Below are 20,227 nucleotides of genomic sequence, written 5' to 3'. Positions count from 1 at the left end.
TAGGATCGCTTGATGTCTCTGGGAGAGTTGGTGATAAGAAGAAGAAGAAATACACGAATCCTGATTTCTGTCTCTTGGAAATTCGCTGTTTTATTGCTCTGTGTCTTTGGTGATTAGATATGACAGCTTCGTCAGACGGAAATCAATAAACCGGGCTCTATACTGAGAGAGAGAGAGAGAGAGAGAGAGAGAGAGAGAGAGAGAGATTCTTCAAATATCTGAAGACGACGTAGAGAAAGAGAAAGAGAGAGAAAACTTAAAGATTGTTTTCCGACTTTTTAAAAGAAAAAAATTCTTATTGAAATCTTACCCGACATACAATCATTTAATGGTAAACATTCCCCTTCAATTAAGCTAAACCTTTTGAATTCATTTCTACGATTTTGTGACTCGATACTTCTCTCTCTCTCTCTCTCTCTCTCTCTCTCTCTCTCTCTCTCTCTCTCTCTCTCGATGCTTATATTGTCTGGGAAGCTGAAAGCTTGACAGGCTTTTACGTGAATTAATTGATACTCTGACTTTAGCCTGAATACCTTATTTGAATTTTTTATTTTTTTTAGGTAGTCACTTGTAGTGCATCACTTTTTCTATTTCCTCTTCTGACCAAGGAGAAAGTCATGCATTATTACCTTTGATATTTATACCTGCTTTAGAAATACAGTAATTAATTAAGTGATCCTGACTGCTATGATCATTGTGCCTGGATTTGTTCTTGAATGTCTTTTTTTCAAAATAAAATATGTATAAAATTTGACAATACCTTATGTTTCCTCAGCTCAGCGCTAAGTGATAATATACCGTTATGAGTTCCTGCTATCATATTAACAAAGCCAATGCGCCTTTTCTTTCGATGGCATACTTAACCATTTCCCATCTGCATAGAGAAAATCTCGCTTTGAAACCATAATATTTGCGCATGATGAATAATGATGTAATTAATTATAAGATTGGTGTACGTTCCTTTCATATAAATGAAGGCACTTGAATGTTTGTGTCTTTATCTCATTAACTAAATCTCTTGGATGTCATTACGTCGGTTCAAGGTGATTTTCACAGCCACTTAACCAACTTGATTATAGTTGTGGAATTTTTCCACGTACTTCAGCTGACCAGTAGATTACTAATTAAGGGGCAGAGTGTAAAAGAAAAGAAGAGAGAGAGAGAGAGAGCGAGCAGCCACCTATTTTTGTCATGACGCAATGACAATCTCCCAGAGACTTCAGTTTTTATTTGTTTTATTTTGGGATAAAGAAAGTAAACAATTTACTCTGGCAAAAATGAAGACGAGAGAGAGAGAGAGAGAGAGAGAGAGAGAGAGAGAGAGAGAGAGAGAGAGAGCAGCAGCACCAGCAGCATCAACACAAATTTGAGAGGACGCCTTTATGCCAATCATTCTAATGAGCTAGTTAACATCGGATTATTCTTTGGCAACCGCAAAATGAGTACTGTAAATTATTCACTTCGTTATAATGATAATAAACAAAATATTTTATGTAAGTTTCTTGACTGTACTCAACCCCTCAGAATAAACTTGAACGGCCTTGCCAGGTCAGTAGGTACTCAGTATTGCGTATTTACGTATAATAAGCAACACAAGAAAAATATATCAAAAGATAAAAAAAGAAAAAAAGATTTTCTTCGCTCTCGTCAAGACCTTGTTTCGACAGACATCTGACTGCTTACCATAGGACGTTTGTTTTAGAGAAGAATCCAAAATTGTGTAGGACAAACACGAAACAAAAGCTTGCAGAATAGATATTATTATAGAAATAATGACGTTACCTAAATCGAGAAGGGTTGTAGGTATGGTTACTTAAAACGTGCAATATTGAACGTTTTAATCATGAAAGATTAACGTATTGTATCATGAAAGATTAACGTGACTTGAGGATGAATTGTATACAATGTGAAAGTTTAGGGTAAAATGCAATATGAATATTTCATTGTAACTCCAGCCGAATAGAAATGGTACTTTATTTTTTAGACGGGCGGATTTTTTGGTAAAACTTGAAGAAGATGGTTTAAGGTACTCGGTGAAGGGTATACTTGACCATGACAGTTGAAACGACATTTATGGTATCTAGAGTAGCTCTCAATAGCGCAACTCCACATCTGGTGCACTTGAAAATACTCATTCCAAACAGGTTACTAACCTCCGTAGTCATGAGCGTATTCTTTGCGCCATTTTCAGGAATAAAAGACCATAGAAAGAAGGGGTCAATATTAGCTTCAGATTCAAATTGATTCTCTGTGTGGATAGAAACAATACAAGCTTCTCTTCTTTAACCCTCCTCCCCTACCACTTGTACTAAAATAAAAAGTAATATTTTATATCGAAAAACCTCTGTTTTCCTTCATAGTCTTAAGGAATGATTCTATACATGAAACCACACATGGTCGATTTGAAGGAAAGAATGAAATCTCTCAAAGATACTTTCGTGTCGTATTAAGATAGTTCGGAATCGTTTTGGGTGAAGATGATATTTATTTCACTGAACTCCAAATAATGATTATTAACCAAAGGTTAACTGCGACACAGGTTTAGAAAACCATTTTTAGATTGAGGCAACGAGTTAAGCAAACCTTGATCAGAAACGTCCAGTAAAAATAAGGAAGTTTTAATAAGATTCACTGATGGAAGATTCGATCTTTCTTCAGTGCTGTGGGTCACAACTCATGTACCGTGGATGCGTGGATGATTGACTAGATACCTGTAACGTGGCGTTGCAACGCCGACCCATTTAACAAAGCACGGCCCTTGATTACTGATCCCTTTTCCTTTCATTGTTAATTTGATTTTTTGCTACCTGGTCTTTCAGTTTTAGTTTTCTTTCCTGGTTTGTAAGGATTCGTCAAGGTTGCAGAATACAATGGCAGTTAAAAACTCTCCCAAATCACGTGAGGGTTTCCTGGTTGGTATATATTGCCTTTAGTCTTATGCTACTCAGAAGATGGTCGCAAAACTGCATTGTTGTATTTTTCTAATGAAATATAAACAAAAAAATCCAGCATCCTTAGACTAAGTGCCTACCTCTTCTCCCACTTTTGATAAGCGTTTGACCGATTCGAAAGTTGATTGATAGAGTCGTTTCAAGGACGAAAGGGAAGTTATAGTCACTCACTCAGATGAGCTTTCCCCTTCGTCATCAGTGTCATTTGAAGCTCAGTTACACCTCCATAAAAATAGCGGCAAGAATCACAGGGCTAAACGAAAGCATCCTAATGATGCTCTTGTTCGTCTCGGTGATTTGTGTTTTGATGGCCTCTTCATATGTATCCTTGGCTAATGGCTAAAGTTGGTGTAGTGTTTAAAGGGAAGAATAGTGTTTTCGCTTACGTAAGTGCAGGGATGTTTTGGTAATTCACACTGTATGTTGATTTGGGAAGGAAATAGCACAGTTTCTATTTTTAAAAGTCCAGTTACGCTAGTGTTTCAAGTGCTACTGATTGATGCCTTCATTGACCCGAATGCTAGCTGTTGGAGTAGGTCATATTATTTGTCTGTTTGGTTTTTTAGTGGCGATGAAAAATCACTGGTTCTGTATCATAATCAGTTACTGCTGCAGTGTGGGGTCTGCGATGGTTGGTTGAAACCAACACTCTTAGGAGGCTTGACTTTTAAGTCAATGGCCACTGTGTGCTTGTTCCATGTGAATAGGTTTCATTTACTGATATAATAATGATAATAGTAATAATAATAATAATAATAATAATAATAATAATAATAATAATAATAATAATAATATAAAAAAAAACTTATTCTATCTGGCAGTATGAGGCATTCAGGTATTTTGAGTTATTTATTATAGCCTTACTTTTATTTACACTTAACTTGTGCTTATGTTATTCCGCTTGGTATTTCTGAGGTGTACTATTGCCAGCATCCAAACTATGATATGATTCCCTATGTGAATGAGCAACAGAACATCCTGTAATTCTGGAACAGCTGTTTTAGAGAAAACAAACTATTGAGCGCCTCGGTGGCGTGATCGGTATGGTCTTGGCCATCCACCTCGGTGGCCGCGAGTTCGATTCTCGGCCATTCCAATGATGAGTCAGAGATGTGTATTTCTGGTGATAGAAGTTCACTCTCGACGTGGATCGGAAGTCACGTAAAGCCATTGGTCCCGTTGCTGAATAACCACTTGTTCCATGCAACGTAAAAACACCATACAAACCAAACAAACTACTCAGACACTTCATTTCGTTTCTCTGTTCCATATCAAAGGTTTCATTTTAGATATTTGGAAAAGAGGTCCAAGAGCCTAACGTATTTACTGCTAGATATAAATTGCGGATTTATTCTCCAGTTAATTAAGATATTGATAACTATTATTTTTCTACACGACTTTGGAATTGAACAGCTTTCACAACTTTCATAATAGAGTAATTTGAAATAGAAGTACACTGGGACTTAATGGGAAAACGAAAGCTCTAATATTTCATCTTTGTCACTGCAGTGCCAATTAGACAGAAAAAACGCTACATTAGTTCCAGTACAAATGACAAAATCCTTTGTCACTTTTCCTCGAGATCAGACTTGGGCCTCTTTTAGTAAATCTTATATGATGATGATGATGATGATGATGATGATGATTATGATTATTTTATTATTATTATTTCCTCACTTACCAAGGAAGACGCAAAGGATAATGGATAATGTTGGGCAGATTCCCAGTTTTTTTTCCCGAGACGTAGACATAGGTTATCTTCGATGACATTCATGATAGCGCAAAGAAAAAAAAGAAAGTCGAGTCTAGTGAAAACCAATGAATAGACTACCTATTTCATATCAATACACTTCGAATTTAGAATTAGTGTATCTTACTTCAATCCAATAGTTTAATTATATTTGCTACAACGATGCAGATCAATAAAAAATTTTATTCTCCGAAAATCGCTTCCATTTTTTCTGCAGACTTCCCCTGCTATTTCCGTATTTTCTCAAGGAGGTATTAGGAATAATACTGACGAGAGTGGCGTTGCCTTTGTTGCTTCAGCAATGCTAAAGTTATCTAAAGCTATTGTCTTTGTCAGTTTAAGTATACCCCACGAGGCACATTAACTCCACGCATTCTTGTGATTGTATCTCTTCTTAGTGTACTTGTATATGGACCTGCAGTAGATACAATGTTAAAGGGATATGTTGATGAATCAAGGCTGTCATTATTATTATTATTATTGAACAAAATGGCCGTCTGGGTTTCTTTGTAGCAGCAGGTGAATTTTCATAACAGCTGTCCAAAGTTCATTTTTCCTTAACATTTTAGCAGTTCTCTGACATTTACTGAAACACGAATGAAGCTATAGCAGATTCACATCAAGCGTGCATCTGATGTCAAGGCCAGTCCCTTACGACGACGCTCCTGATTGGCTGTTGATAAGCTAATCACGGGGCTGGATACACTCAGACGTCTCTCGAGAGAGTCCACAGAGGCAGGGTGTATTTTCCACCTCTCCTTAGGGATACTTTTGAAAGCCGTATCCCTCAGGAGAGATGGAACATACTTCCTGCCTATGTGAACTCTCTCGAGAGACTGAGAGTTCCCAGCCCAGTGATTGGCTTATCAACAGCCAATCAGGAGCGTCGTAAGGGACCGGCCTAGACATCAGATGCATGCTTGATGTAAATCTACTATACGGGTGACATTATGCTATATTTATAACGGCAATCGGGCTTACAGACATTTTCTGCCGATTTTTGAAAGAAGGGCTACTTCCGAGATCTTATAAATATCATTATAAGAAATTTTGCACCTAAAGAAATCTGCACCTTTCGCCTCTGAAGAAAATATTACGATTTCGGTTGAGTTCACTGCCCTTAAGCCCAAAAGACGGATGTGTTCAAGTCAGCGTCTGCATGCACCAGTTACAGTGTGATGTCAAGGAAAATGCTCTTACAGTAAAGTAAAATGACTGCAGTCGGTTTCGATGAAGTACAGTCAAATATTCATGGATGAAAATAGGTATTTGTAACTGATCAAATTCCTTTCTCTCATACGATTCTTCACCAAGAAGTTTTAGAAACACAGTTAGTTTTACCAACTGCTGTAGTACCGGTGGCAGCACTAACAAAGATACAGACGCTACAAGAGGTATTTTAAAACCCAATACTTATTCATGACTCGGGTCAACCTGCTACCCGCACCCGCAGGCAGTCATGATACACCCCATTGCGTCTTTTATTCCCCATGTAGGGATCTTCAGTCGGCAACAGTAGACGATATATTATTACTTATGTAAGACTGGCTCGACTAATTCCAGGAAAAGAATTGCAATTAAACTCGCCTTTCTTGATTATTAGTAAATACCTTCTTTATGAGCACAGGAAGATAAAATTCTATGAGAAAAACAGACTACAGGAATCTCAGATGATAAAGACAGACGATTAGCAGACCACTGGACCGTAATAACAAAATTCTGATAAAAGGCTGGTCACCAGGGATACCTGATTAACAACAGTGGTTAAGAAACTAATACAAAGCTTTAAGGCCAACCATTGTCCTATACATGTTATTGTTTGTTTGTTTGTATGGTGTTTTTACGTTGTATGGAACCAGTGGTTATTCATTAACGGGACCAACGGCTTTACGTGACTTCCGAACCACGTCGAGAGTGAACTTCTATCATCATAAATACACATTATCTGACGCCTCAATGGAATGCCTGAGAATCGGACTCGCGGCCACCGAGGTGGCGGGCCAAGACCAAGCCGACCACGCCACTTAAGCGGTTATACATGTTATTGTAAACATTGAGGAATGTCTTAGCAGTGTTTCCGAATAACAGTAAGTAATGATATTGGTAATATTAGTTATGATGTCATTTTAACAGTAAACGAGTAGTTACGAGAAATGGCGCTCAGTTGAACCAGGACTTGCTTATATCTGTAGTTAACTGGAAAGCTCACTATTGCAAAATTTCGGATGAATCCTGCATGAACACAATAACCACATAAAATTAATTGAAGCTCCACAAATGGGCGCCTATTTCTACGTATTGGACCTTTTCAAGTTAACAGTTACAAGAGCAAGATTCCGCATTCAGTTTTCTCGTTAAATCAGAATCAGAGAGGCCGTGTTGAGCTGGAAGTGGGTTCCTATCTAATAAATTGGGTGCACACCATAAGCAGCAATGCTTGATGGAGCAATTATAGGTACAGCAGTAAACATGTAAAAAAGTGCGTCGAAGTTTTTTTGGCGTAATCGAGGTTTCTCTCCGGTGGTGGTCTCAGCCACGGCCCATGAAACTCAAGTACGGTCCGATGGTGGCCTATGTTGTCGATACCTATAGAGCTGCCAGAAGTACGATTATAGTTAACTTTAACCTTAAACAAAATATAAACTACAGAGGCTAAAGGGCTGCAATGTGTTATGTTTGATGATTGGAGGCTGGATGATCAATATATCAATTTGCAGCCCTCTAGCCTCAGTAGTTTTTAAGTTCTAAGGGCGGACGGACAGGAATAAAAAAAAAAAAAAGAAGGGGGCGTGGAGTAGTATCAAAATACCAAAGACCGGTTGATATTATGAATTCATCCTCAGAAGATTTAGAGTATTAAATTGAATTGATAAACAGCTACATTGTTTTTGCACTTCATGAACCACCCGCTTCCATTCCCACCCATGGGTCTCGTGTTACAAACAGTAAGTGGGGATCAGAATGAGACACTGATTTATGGCGTCTGATATGGAACTTCTGCTTAACAAGCTAACAAGCTAATTAGGTATAGGTGTATGTTTATTAATCTGTCCGTCTACATCTATATATATATATAATATATATATATATATTATATATATATAATATATATATATATATATGAATATATACATATATCCACACACACACACACATATACGTATATATATATATATATATATATATATATATATATATATATATATATATATATATATATGTATATATATATATATGTGTATATATATATATATATATATATATATAAATATATAAATTATACACATTTATTTATATATATATATGTATATATATATATATATATATATACGTAAATATAGAGATACACTTATAAAAAACTTATATAAACATATGAATATATATTTTTTATATATATAAACATGCATGTATATAGTCATATCTAGTATTGTATTTTCGCTATATATATTTCATATATGTTTATCTTATTTAATGTGAGTGCTTTAATGATATATTTCAGATATATATACATACATTATATAAGATCTATCCTATATATATATATATATCTATATATATATATATATATATATATATACTCATCATAACATATGCTTTATAATACATTCTATATTCTATAGATTCAAATTTTTTTGAAATGTATCTCATAACCTTAATCTGCATGCATCATCACTTCTCATCAATCCATCCATCATCATCATCTCACTTCATATCGTGTTATGAAGGGGCAAGCCTCGTTGTTTTATCCTAATGCGCTAATGTCAAATCTTATTCACTGGTAAGGGACTCTACTTCCCATATGATATGGTCATACAGTAACCAGAGTTATTCTCTGTTAATCCCCGTGAAAGTGTAGCGCCGCCAGTGCACCTCATGCTGTGTACTGTAGGCATCACTTACGGTTCTTTGCAGCGAGCCTTCGACATCTAGCTGCAACCCCTTTCGTTCCTTTTACTGTACCTCCTTTCATATTCTCTTCCATCCGACTTTCCACCCTTTACTAACAATTGTTCCATAGTGCAACTGCGAGGTTTCCCTCCTGTTACACCTTTTCAAACCATATACTGTCAATATCCGTTTCAGCGCTGAATGACCTCATAGCTCACAGTGCTTGGGCCAAATTCGGTATTCAGTTCAATTCAATTTAATGCCCCTGTCTGTTAAAGAACTATGAAAATTATTTGTAAATGATATCTGGATTTTTAAACTTATTTATATGTACCTTTAATTATCATTAGTTAAGAATTGTCAGGAATTTGTTCATCAATCTTCCAATGTACATTAGGTTTTATGTCACTCGTTTTGTCAGTTAATTTCTTTACTTATTTTAGTTAGTCTAGATGAACGCTTGTTTCCATGACAACTTTGAACGCCTCTTGAGAAAAGAAACCATTACTGATAATAGCATATGACTCGGTAATGCCAAGCTAAACATTGGTCAAGTTTCAGTTATTGAATTCTCATGAAGTTAAACAACTGGTATATCGTACATTTCCAACTCAAACAATGAGGCTTACCTTTTCTTCCCGAAATTCGGTGAAAATGAACTTTTTCCTTCGCTTCGTACAGATATTTCTTCGTCGACGCACTTTGCAATGTGTTGTTCCTCGTGTAACGAGTAGAACGACAATTCATCAATATTACTGTCTATGTGGGTCTGTTTGATATTTGCTTATTTCGTTGATAAAGCAATCTTAGGCAAAATATGGTTGATGTGATAAGGATTTTTCTTACTATGAGCAGTTGGTATGTCTTTGCACTGTTGTTCTCAGAATAAATCTCAAACGACACTGGATTTAATGTTGATTGACAACCGCTCCGCGGCAAACACGACAATAATAATAAAAAAATCTAGGATTAAGGCATCACTGTAAAGCATTAAGACGGGATACACACATGACCGATATTGCGTTTGTAGTCCATGCTCTCTCTCTCTCTCTCTCTCTCTCTCTCTCTCTCTCTCTCTCTCTCTCTCAAGACGAGGGAGACGATAACAAATAAGGAAGCTCCTCCGGCACTAATCCTGTCTGCGGAGCGCCTTTCGCAGCGTCCGATGCTAATCGCGAACTAAGCCTAGTTTACAACGGGCCCGTCCGCCACACCAACACTCCGATTCACAGACGGGCGTGCCAAGTTGCCATGTCCCAATCCGAACGCAGACAATCAGAAGTCCCAAGACAGTTATTGGGCTGTCGCTTATAACATCGGGCTTTTATAGGTATTCGTAGGTTTTCACGATTCGGTTTCGTCCCTCATCTACGTAAGATGATGATTTCCTCAGATGGAAATGCCGTTTGCTGGATGCGTTTGCCTTGAAGTAGTCAAGCCATAAAAGTCGCTTGTGGAAGCACCGACCTAGACTACATAAAAGGGCAAAAATATTACTCTCGGACGGATATCAGCCCGTGCTTTGCAGATGTTTATAATAATAATAATAATAATAATAATAATAATAATAATAATAATAATAATAATAATAATAATAATAATATCAGGAATATTGGTAGTAGTAGTACTAGTACTAGTAGTAGTGGTACTAGTACCAGTACTAGTAGTACGTACTATTACTAGTAGTAGTACTAGCAGTAGCAGTAGTACTAGTAGTACTACTAGTACTAGTAGTAGTTGTAGTAGATAGGTTGCCAATCGATTTTTTCTCGAAGGCAGAAGTGAAGATTGAGGCTTGGTGAAGTGTTTGTATTCCAACCTGCCTTTTGTTACTTCTTAACGTACTTTCATTATATTCTGTTGCTTCTTTCTAATGAACACCATATTCTGTGGTAGCATGACTTTCAATTCAATAATCCCTGTGGGCTTGTTCTGAATATGGTTCATCTTCTGACTAATAATAATAATAATAATAATGCACGTATCCCATTTTTTTTTTATTAAATTCTTCCAGATCGTTCTCCCTTATAATTTCATTACATACCATCTCCTCAGTCTCACGTACTTCTTGACTGCAGTGTCAATACTCTTGAATACCTATGTTACTGAAACAACCTTGTAAATTGAAATGATTTACAACCAATTCGAAGGTTTCAGGACGCAAAACAGTTCATCTAGCAATTTAACTATCCTTTCGTGAAAAGACAACATTGTTTATTTTGCAAAATTGTTAGACGAATTGTTTTGTGTTCTGAAACCTTCGAATTGGTTGTAAATCATTTCAAATTACAAGATTGCTACAGAAACTGACTTTCTCGTATTTCAACGACCAGCGTTTATCTAACTGCTTATTTTTATTTGTCTGTTTCTTATATTCTACTTTGATGAATGTACTGTAAACATTGCGTATTCGTTAATGAACAGCTCTCGATAAGGGCAAGTAGAGGTCAAAACTGTTCAGCTTAAAGGAATTTCAGCTTTTCTTTTCCCTTGTGGACTATAACCTCATATAGCTATCTTCGTGAAAAAAAAAGACTAAAACCTTATATATATATATATATATATAATATATATATATATATATATATATATATATATATATATATATGTGTGTGTGTGTGTGTGTGTGTATATATGTATATATATATGCATATACATATAATTAATTAAATATAATTATATATATATATATATATTACATATATATATTTACATATATATAGTTTTACATATAATATAATACTAATATACATTATATATATATATATATATATATATATAAATATATAATGCCATTATCCATACTTTAACTGATAAATCAAGGATGAACCCCATGCAGGAAAAGCTTTCAAAGCAATAGTTGCTTTAGGTGTACCTATGCAGAGTTCACCCACGGATCACCGAACCCACCTATACAAGTTGAGCCAGTCACCACTATATTGCAGAGACGTTTCATCGCGTAAACAAATCATCTCAAGTTTTACTCATCCCCTCTCCAGCAACGTTAATCTTTTTACTATTCCTCCTGCGTGCTTCTACATTTTTTTTACTTTTTGTGACGATAAATCTTTCAACCAAACGCATTTTCAAGGTAATGGCAGTTCATTTCTCATCAAGTCTCGTAGGAAGAAGTTGCTAGCACATAACCATTTCACACTGACTGTGACACACTACGGTCAAGTGACGATCAGGTACGTAATTCACCTAGTTAGATTTTTCCATGGATTTAGTCTTCATGAAGTAAAGAATCAAGTGAATCACCCTCGTAGGTGTGTAGTACTGTCATTGAACCTCAGGCGGTGCACTGTAGGCATTACTTAAGGATCTTCGTAAGTCCCTCGATCCTAGCTGCTAGGTCTGCATTCCATTTACTGTACCTCCGTTCATATTTATATTCTTCCATCTTCTCCACCCTCTTCTAACAAGTGTTTCATTGTGCAACTGCCAGGTTTCCCTCTTGTTATACCTTTCTGCTCTTAATTTTCCTGTCAGCGCTGAATAACCTCATAGGTCCCAGCGCTTGTCCTTTGGCCAAAATACTATATTAAATTCCACATGAAGCACGCGAGTAAGCTATTAATTGCTCTCTATTGATGTTGGTGCAAAAGGTAAATTTAATCCCATTCCTAAGTGTTTTGTATATTTGCATCAAAAATGCTGTTGCTTGGAGTAAGGTTATACTTTCAGATATGCTCAATTAAAAACTGGATCTTGACCCAAACTGAATGTTTCCAGAGCAACAATAACGCCTCACTGGGCGCAAGATGTCTTGCTATGCATTGCAGAGTCTGGAGATGACATAAACAGATTGGATGCCATCCAAAAAATATCAGGCCTGGATTTTTGGCGTCAAGCCCACTTCCAAGCCCGTCCAGGGAGAGAGGAGACACTTCATGCAAATACTGGAGTCAAGAATGAATCCAGTTGTTCAAGTTTCATTGATTCTCTCTCTCTCTCTCTCTCTCTCTCTCTCTCTGTGTGTGTGTGTTCTGAAAATTCTTCTATAGTGAGTAATATATATGATGTTGAGTTGGTCAAATAATAGATTTTACTTTATTCTTTTTAAGAATAAAATTTTCTTTGAAACATCTGTTAAGCTAGTTTCCAAATTTCTTTATGGATTTTTTTGTTTTGTTTTTGTTTTTGTTTTTTAAGCATGGATATTTCTTGCAGTTTGGCTGTGTTAGTTTACTGAGAAATACACAAATGGGACATTATTTAAAGGATTCTTTGCAAGTCAATACATTTCAGTCTCGTTTCATATGAATGTTGATTTATATGGAATAATCAATAATAATAATAATAATAATAATAATAATAATAATAATAATAATAATAATAATAATAATAATAATAATAATAATAATAAACTAGACATCTTTCCAGTTGTCTGCAACAGTGACTAAACTCCTATGGGCCCTGAGGATATTCCCGTTTGCTTAAAGTTTATTGTTCCGACTGACAATCTTAAATGTTCAGTTAAACCATATACAAGTTTGTTACTGAATGTGGTCACCACTCACTTTTGACAGTTTCACCAGTTTTCTTTCAAGAACCATTTCAGATTAATTTCTGAAATACCTTTCAGCGCTTTGCAGAAAGGAAAGTCGTTGAATGGCACAGACAGCATCATTTCCGCTTTTATCGTTTCTGAGAAAAGAGAAAATCGAAAAAAGAAAATAGCTTTTTGCACTTGTTACAAAATCGCCCCACTTCGAAAGTAGTGTAATTAGGCTTTGGAATTACTTAAGACTTAAAAATTGCAAGGAAAGTAAAGTAATGAATAATCTTATCCTAAAGTTTTGGATTTAAACGGACAGCTGTATCCAATTTTTAACCATTTTTGCGATTTTTTACTCTGAAATGGAACTGCGGCCTAATTATTTGGAACAAACAATCAGGAGGCCATAGGGTACCTTCCAGTCAAATTCCCAAAAAATATGATGCAATTAATAATAGTTACAATCCGGTCAAAAGCAATAACCTTCGTCGTTGGCCGCGAGTTCGATTCTCGGCATTCCATTGAAGTGTGAGAGATGTGTATTTCTGGTGATATCATAGAAGTGCACTGTCGACGTGGTTCGGAAGTCACGTAAAGCCGTTGGTCCCGTTGCTGAATAACCACTGGTTCCATGCATCGTAAAAACATCATACAAACAAACAAACAATAACTTTCGTTAGTCTTAGTCAAGTTGAGCAGTAGTAATATTTTCTTCTCGCTTACGCAAATCTAAAAATATTCATATTTTTGCTGGGCAATTTACCATAACTTTATAGCACTGTGTCGTCTTTTCAGTTTCCTTTGTCGTTTGCTTTCGCTCTCTACACCCTCACTCTTTACACCCTCACTCACTACACCCTCAATGCGTCGAAACCCAAGCTAATGTTTTCATTCAGTCAATTGATTCTCTCATCATTTCGTTCTACTTTTTATCATCTTCATAAAATACTCTGCAATGTACTCGTACTCAATTCATTGACAATAGATTGCATTGTCGTCAAAAAGTATCTCTAATTTTTTATCTTATTCTGAGATTTTGTGATCCATTAGCATTTTTTATATATTCACCTGCCATAAAAAAACCTCATTTCCCTCCTCAACTTCTTAATTTTCTATTCTAACTTTAATCCTTTTTTTTATTATTTACTTTAGTCACCCGATTCCTTCTCACGTTTCCCCACAAACCTTTTTCTTTCCTTCCTTGCAGTCATCTCTGATAAAAACTTCTTCTTATCATTATCAAACTAAACTCAGTAGTTTCCTCAACGCTTCCTGTTGTCCTCAAGATCCTGCCCTTTAGATTTGACACATGCCATCATCTGCTGACTCATCTTAGAAATTCTAATTTCATAGTCTCCGTATGTATGGTACACTCGCTTCTCAGTGATCAAACGTCCTCGTCTTATTAACATTCATAGCCCTGTGCTGACCCTTCCTCGATATTTGGGACGATGTTCATTTTAACTCCAAAAAAAAAAAGCCATTATGGCATATTCCTAAACCCATCGTCTTATTTTTTATTACAAACTTGGTCCCAAACGTCTCTTTTTTTAGTTGTTGCAGCAGTAGCTTTTGATTATAGTAATCTTCATTTTCATACTTATTACCATTATCATTACCTACTACTTATGACGTCCAACAATTTGTTACTCTCTGGGTATCCAATATGACGTTCTTAAGAGACGCTAATTTATTGCGTCTTCTTCTATTTTATCTATTGCTCTGTCATCTGGATTTCCCATTCCTATTTCTTTTCCAAGGAAAGACTCCCTCAACAAACGATCAGTTCATTATAGGCTGAACAAGATCCATTTTCAAAATGGAAGACGGAATGTCCCTGGGAAGGAAGGAAAGAGACCAAAATACTGACCGATCTATTTTCGTATGATTTTGGTAGTAATCCAGGTCAAGTCGCATCCAAAAAGGAGAGAGATTCCTCAGTTAGATGGAGGATCATTTAGCAAAAAAGTTTTTGGGCGGAAATTCAGGTCGGCTACCGGCCAAGGACCCGGCATCTAAGTTATGGGAATGCTCTGGAGGCAGGAAAGGAAACTATTCAGCCTTCCAGATTATGTCCTCTGTACAAAGTGAAGCCTGGTGGTTTTGTGTTTGTGCGTGCGTGTGTGTGTGTGTGTGGGTGTGTGTGAATTTGTGGTGAAAGAAAATCAGCTCAAAGAGGCGGAGTTTATTGGCAGTTCATCTCATTACTATTTCAACTTTCCATGTTCATGTTTTCTGAGAGGAAACTATTTCAGAGAACATTATCCTGGAATTAGTTCATCCTGTTGTAACTTTTCCTTCGTTATTAGTACGGCCAGTACGTCTATTTCGGCAGGCCCCGTATGGGGGTACTGTTGTCAGTGGACCTTATACGGTGCACTATAGGCATTACTTAAGGTTCTTTGCAGCGTGCCTTCAGCCCCCACTTTCGTTCCTTTTACTGTACCTCCTTTCATATTCTCTTTCTTCATTTTACTTTCCAACCTCCCCTAACACTTGATTCATAGTGCAACTGCAAGGTTTTCCTCCTGTTACACCTTTCAAACTTTTTGCTGTCAATTTCCGTTTCAGCGCTGAATGACCTCATAGGTCCCAGTAGTTGGCCTTTGGCCTAAATTCCATATTCAACTCAACTCGGCCCATTTCGGCAGGTTTGAACAAAACGCATACACACAAACGCACATATAGCACGGGCGCCAGTTGAATGTCGCCATCGTCTTTGTCTGTCGCATATTGATCTAGTTTTCGGGAGAGGAGATAGAAGAAAGCGGCTGCAAACGCCCCTGATCTACTTCCTAATGGAGTTGAAGTTAACAAATTTGTCACATTAGATTTCAATAACTGTATCCTGTACAGTTCCGGGGCAACATTCCTTGCTAGTATTGTACTTAGACCTCCCTACTTAACGCTTCCAGCAAGTGATGGTAATTAGGTGCACTATCTACAATTACATTGTACACCATCAGGTTTGGGTTCTGCTCGAGAATTGCAAGAGAATGTTATCAATTTCACTCTGATTTTAAAATCAGACTTTCCATGACTGAAATTTAAGATATTAATGACGTTTCGATCTCCAGCATTAACACACTTTACGTACACACGTATACGATGTAAAAAAAAAACGAAAAAAATTGAAAATAAACAGGCTTATTGCTTAAAATTAGGTTGAAATTATATAATACTTACAAACTTCTTGAGGCAGTGATTTTGGGAAATTTACTCTACGTTTTCAAGGGCTTCATTTATATGGATCGAAGACCCAGAACTGATTAAGCAATAAAGGATATGTACACTGTTATTTGATCACAATATTCGTCATCGATACTCGTATTTTATTGTTCACCCTAAACTGCGTCACTGATTTTTGGACGGTGTTTGTGCAATTAAGACTGTACTTGACGGCAATGTTAGCATCTGTAAGCAATTTTACTATTCACGAATAAGTAAAATAAGATCTTTATTAGACTTTTCGGCTTGATAAATGACTATACGAAGATAACTTAGCAAATACTGAGCTAAGTTATCAATGTCTTTAAGGAAGTCAGAAGCCTATCAAAATTATTTGTAGAGAATATTGCAGAAAGGATGACACCATTGAAAAGGCAGGGGAAAAATTGCTGATTTATCATGGTGGTGGAGGAGGGAGTGTGGGGCGGGTGGTGGAATATGAAAAGTTGGACAAGCAGGTGAGAACTTAAATAGTAGAGGACCAGATTTCTTCCAGAAGGGTACTAGATATGGACCTTAGACTATAATTATCATAGGGCAAAAAAAAAAAAAATTAAGAAACCAGCATGTTAATTATTAACAAATTTGAATGAGGCACTGATAGCAACTTAGGGTGAGGCTTGCTGTGAATGATAAACCTAATCTCTCGATTACATGGCTGAGGAGCAGAGGAAATCCAACCTGAAATGTACAAAGTGATCTTCAACAGAGGCAGGACGTTGGCTTTAGCATCTGCGATGAAAACCTCACCAGCATAAGATATCGCAAATCAGCGTTATGACGCATCTCCTTGAAAAATTTAGGATACCAGCTCTGTGGAAACTCTCAGAGCATCATTGCTGGCATTTTGAAGGTGACTGGCGAGCGAGATAGCAATAACACAAATGAGAGAGAAGTCCAAGAGTATAACAGATTAGACATATAGTAAGATTGGATTTAAAAAGATGAAGAAAAGTTGTTGGAGTGAATTGTGATGATTACAACTATGTCGTATGAGATGGATAAATGTTTTTATATGTGAAAACATCATTCCTTTCCCAAATCATTGTGTATAGAATTGGAATTGTGCAAAAAAAAAAAAAAAAAGAAGTCAGCGTATTGGTGAGAAGATCGCAAAAACTTGTCACTAGATATAAGGTGGACTATGATGGGGACGATATAAAAAAATCACATGAACAATTTGCAGCCAGATGGAGTTATACAGTTTAGAGAGTTGCAAGATCTACCAGCCTAGCAAGAGATATGTTGGTTATGTTTGAAATACGAGCCTTCTCCGCCTTTAAAATAAGACTAAAACTTGGGCCCTGGGGACGATATGAGCTACGTGATGGGAGTAAAGTTTTGAAAACGGTGCATTTATATTTGACTGTTAATAAACTGAGCTCAAACATAATCCATGAGATTTTTTTTTATCCTAAGAGGAAAAATCGAATTTACGTTTCCAGCATTTGGACAAGACATCTGTTTCTTAATCCACGGCACAATATTTCCTGATAAAATTTCACGGCAAAAATGTTTAAATGAATAATAAATCATGAAGACGTTTTCTTGCATGACCATTTATTACGCAATCCTCTCTGGCAATCTTCCATCTAGTAATTAACGGGTCATATACTTTCCACCCTTGTAGCATCTATGAAAAATAAAAATGACTATTTAGGACTATGGCATAACAGTTCTTCATAAACCTCTGAAGTAATTAGCAGCTACGGCTAACTCTGCAGAAAAGGAGGAAGTACTTACATTGCAGGTGACGGTGTAATATACTGCCACCGTACAGGTACAAGAAATCGTTCTGCAAATACAGAAAACTGTGAGACAAGTCTCTGAACACAGACGAGCAAAGACTTTGAACTCGAATACTAGAATCATATCTAAACTGTCTCAAGAGCTTTTAAAAATATTATGTCTCGAGCTTTTAAAAATGATTCATGGTAATGTTGTCCAGCAGAAAGCCATAGTTATAACCGAAAGAAAACCTGGTATCGAAAAGTATTTTGAGTTCACTTTCGTTTCTTGTTTTCTTCATGTGGCTGCCTTTTTAAGCCTGAAATTTATTGTTTGATACTTTTTGACTGTCCAATAGCATTATCTGTATCTCCAGACAAAGTTGAATTCAGTTAATATGCTCTTACTTTAAGAAGGAAATTAAAAGTTTTGAAGATGTGGGAACTGAAAGTAATTAGTCTGTAAGCATCTATTTTCGTTACCCTCGAAAAAAACAGGCTAAATAGCATTATGGGTGTCATCAGTTCCCATTCTTCTCGAGCATAAGAAATCATAGCAACGCATTCACCCATCCCATATCTTACCCATTTGAAAGTGACAAAGAATTAATCTGTTCACTCTACAAACTAGTATCATCTGCCGAGAGCGAGTAAAGCCGGGCACGCCCCAAATATAAAACACTTCATTTGGGTCCGATTATTATTCGCTGAAGAGACGGCTAATGAGCAACATCTCTTTGGTATCGGTGTTGGACGCAGATTTCATGACATTAATATTCGAGTTACAACCCGAAGCTCATTGTGCTGCAGGCAAGTTGCAAGATCATCATAAAACAATTTCAAGGTTATGTCGTTTGTAATTTAAACCTTTCATATCAAATCATTCATTGATTTATTGAAAATTGTTTAACGTACTTTGCATATTCATACAAATGGGAACGATAAACTGATAACAGATTATTTTTTTATGAAAGCAATTTCGCGGTCTCAAAAATATATTTTTCTATCAAACGCAGAAAGGAAATTCAATTACTCGGCGAGACGATGATAACACATCATTGAAGTATTGCTGAAATTATTCTCTTCCGCCTACATCAGCCATTATCATGGCTGTTAGAGAGAATTTTCTTTGTTTCCCTTTATTCCATTTTTTTCACACAGTGTAAGGGACTTGAAAGAAATGGGTTAGAACAGTTCCAATAGCCTTTTGTTGTTTATGATTTGTTTTTTGCATTTGATTTTCAAAACACCCTCTAGATTTTTACATCTGACGTTTCCAGCAACTGGTTTATGTTCTATATGTAGGTTCTATTACTGTATAGAGGATATGTAAATTTAGCATAACAATGAGCAACTGATTCTTTGCTCATAATCTTTTTAGGCAATTTTTTAAATATAAATTTACTTGTCTTTTCTTTTGAGTCAGTCGGGGATTCGTAGTCAGCGAATTTGTTTATCAGCCAGCATTTATATTCTTACAGGAACAAGAAAAGAGGCAAAGAAAATCATGAAAAAATACGATGGGAATTTAGGGTGCTCCTTTATGTTCAACTGAACAACACTAAAAAAGCAATGAACAATGCTTTCTTATGAAAGACAATAAAGAACAATGTGAAAACGTATACCATTCTTCTTCCTTACCGTCACAAATTTATAATTTCACAGTCCTTGATTTAGTCTCCACATAAATTCTTATTCTAAGGTGCTCGAGAACGATGCAACGAACGTGGCTGAGCTATTCTGAAGGTAGGCTATGGTAAGAGCTCCGGTAATACGAGATTATATCAGTTTACATCCATGAGGTCAACAGGCATTGTGTCCATTCGCTCAGACTGCCTATATATCTTTCTGTGATGCGGGCGCTTTGCCTCTAGAATCAGGGCCGTCTAGTAGAGAGCTCTGTCAACATGAGACTCTTGGGTAATAAAACTTCATGAAACAAGCTTCTTGATGAAATACCCTGGTAAGGAATTTCTTAGCATTGCCACTTCGTATTTACTCAACATAATACTTGGTTTGTACTCTGTCCCCTTAGATTTTCATTAACTGCAATTAACATTTATTGAAGATTATACTTCAATATTTTTATGGCCTATTATCGATAAATTAAGGGAGAAGTTTTTTTGTTGAGAAGGGGAAGTTAAGGCTGGAAAATTTGGTTGTAATGAGACGAAATCTCTCT

General features: G+C 36.4%; 1 protein-coding gene across 4 annotated transcripts in view; it reads right to left on the bottom strand.

Annotated features, from left to right (window-relative positions):
- Nucleotides 1-20,227, bottom strand: part of LOC135198563 (G-protein coupled receptor GRL101-like) — a 127,936-nt gene that overhangs the window by 88,642 nt on the left and 19,067 nt on the right. Inside the window, exon 1 of one of the 4 annotated variants that reach the window (XM_064226265.1) lies at nt 18,062-18,080. The exons of 2 other annotated variants lie outside the window; for them this stretch is intronic. The gene's annotated coding sequence lies outside the window, so the exon portion shown is untranslated. Of the gene's footprint in view, nt 1-9,218; nt 9,766-18,061; nt 18,081-20,227 lie in introns of those variants that run through there. One more of the 4 variants, XM_064226264.1, reaches the window with a different exon arrangement.

The sequence above is a fragment of the Macrobrachium nipponense genome, chromosome 22 (genome assembly GCF_015104395.2).
Source record: "Macrobrachium nipponense isolate FS-2020 chromosome 22, ASM1510439v2, whole genome shotgun sequence".
NCBI classification, from domain to species: Eukaryota; Metazoa; Arthropoda; class Malacostraca; order Decapoda; family Palaemonidae; genus Macrobrachium; species Macrobrachium nipponense.
The sequence above is the reverse complement of the archived record's forward strand: the minus strand, read 5'-3'. Positions and strand labels throughout refer to the sequence as shown.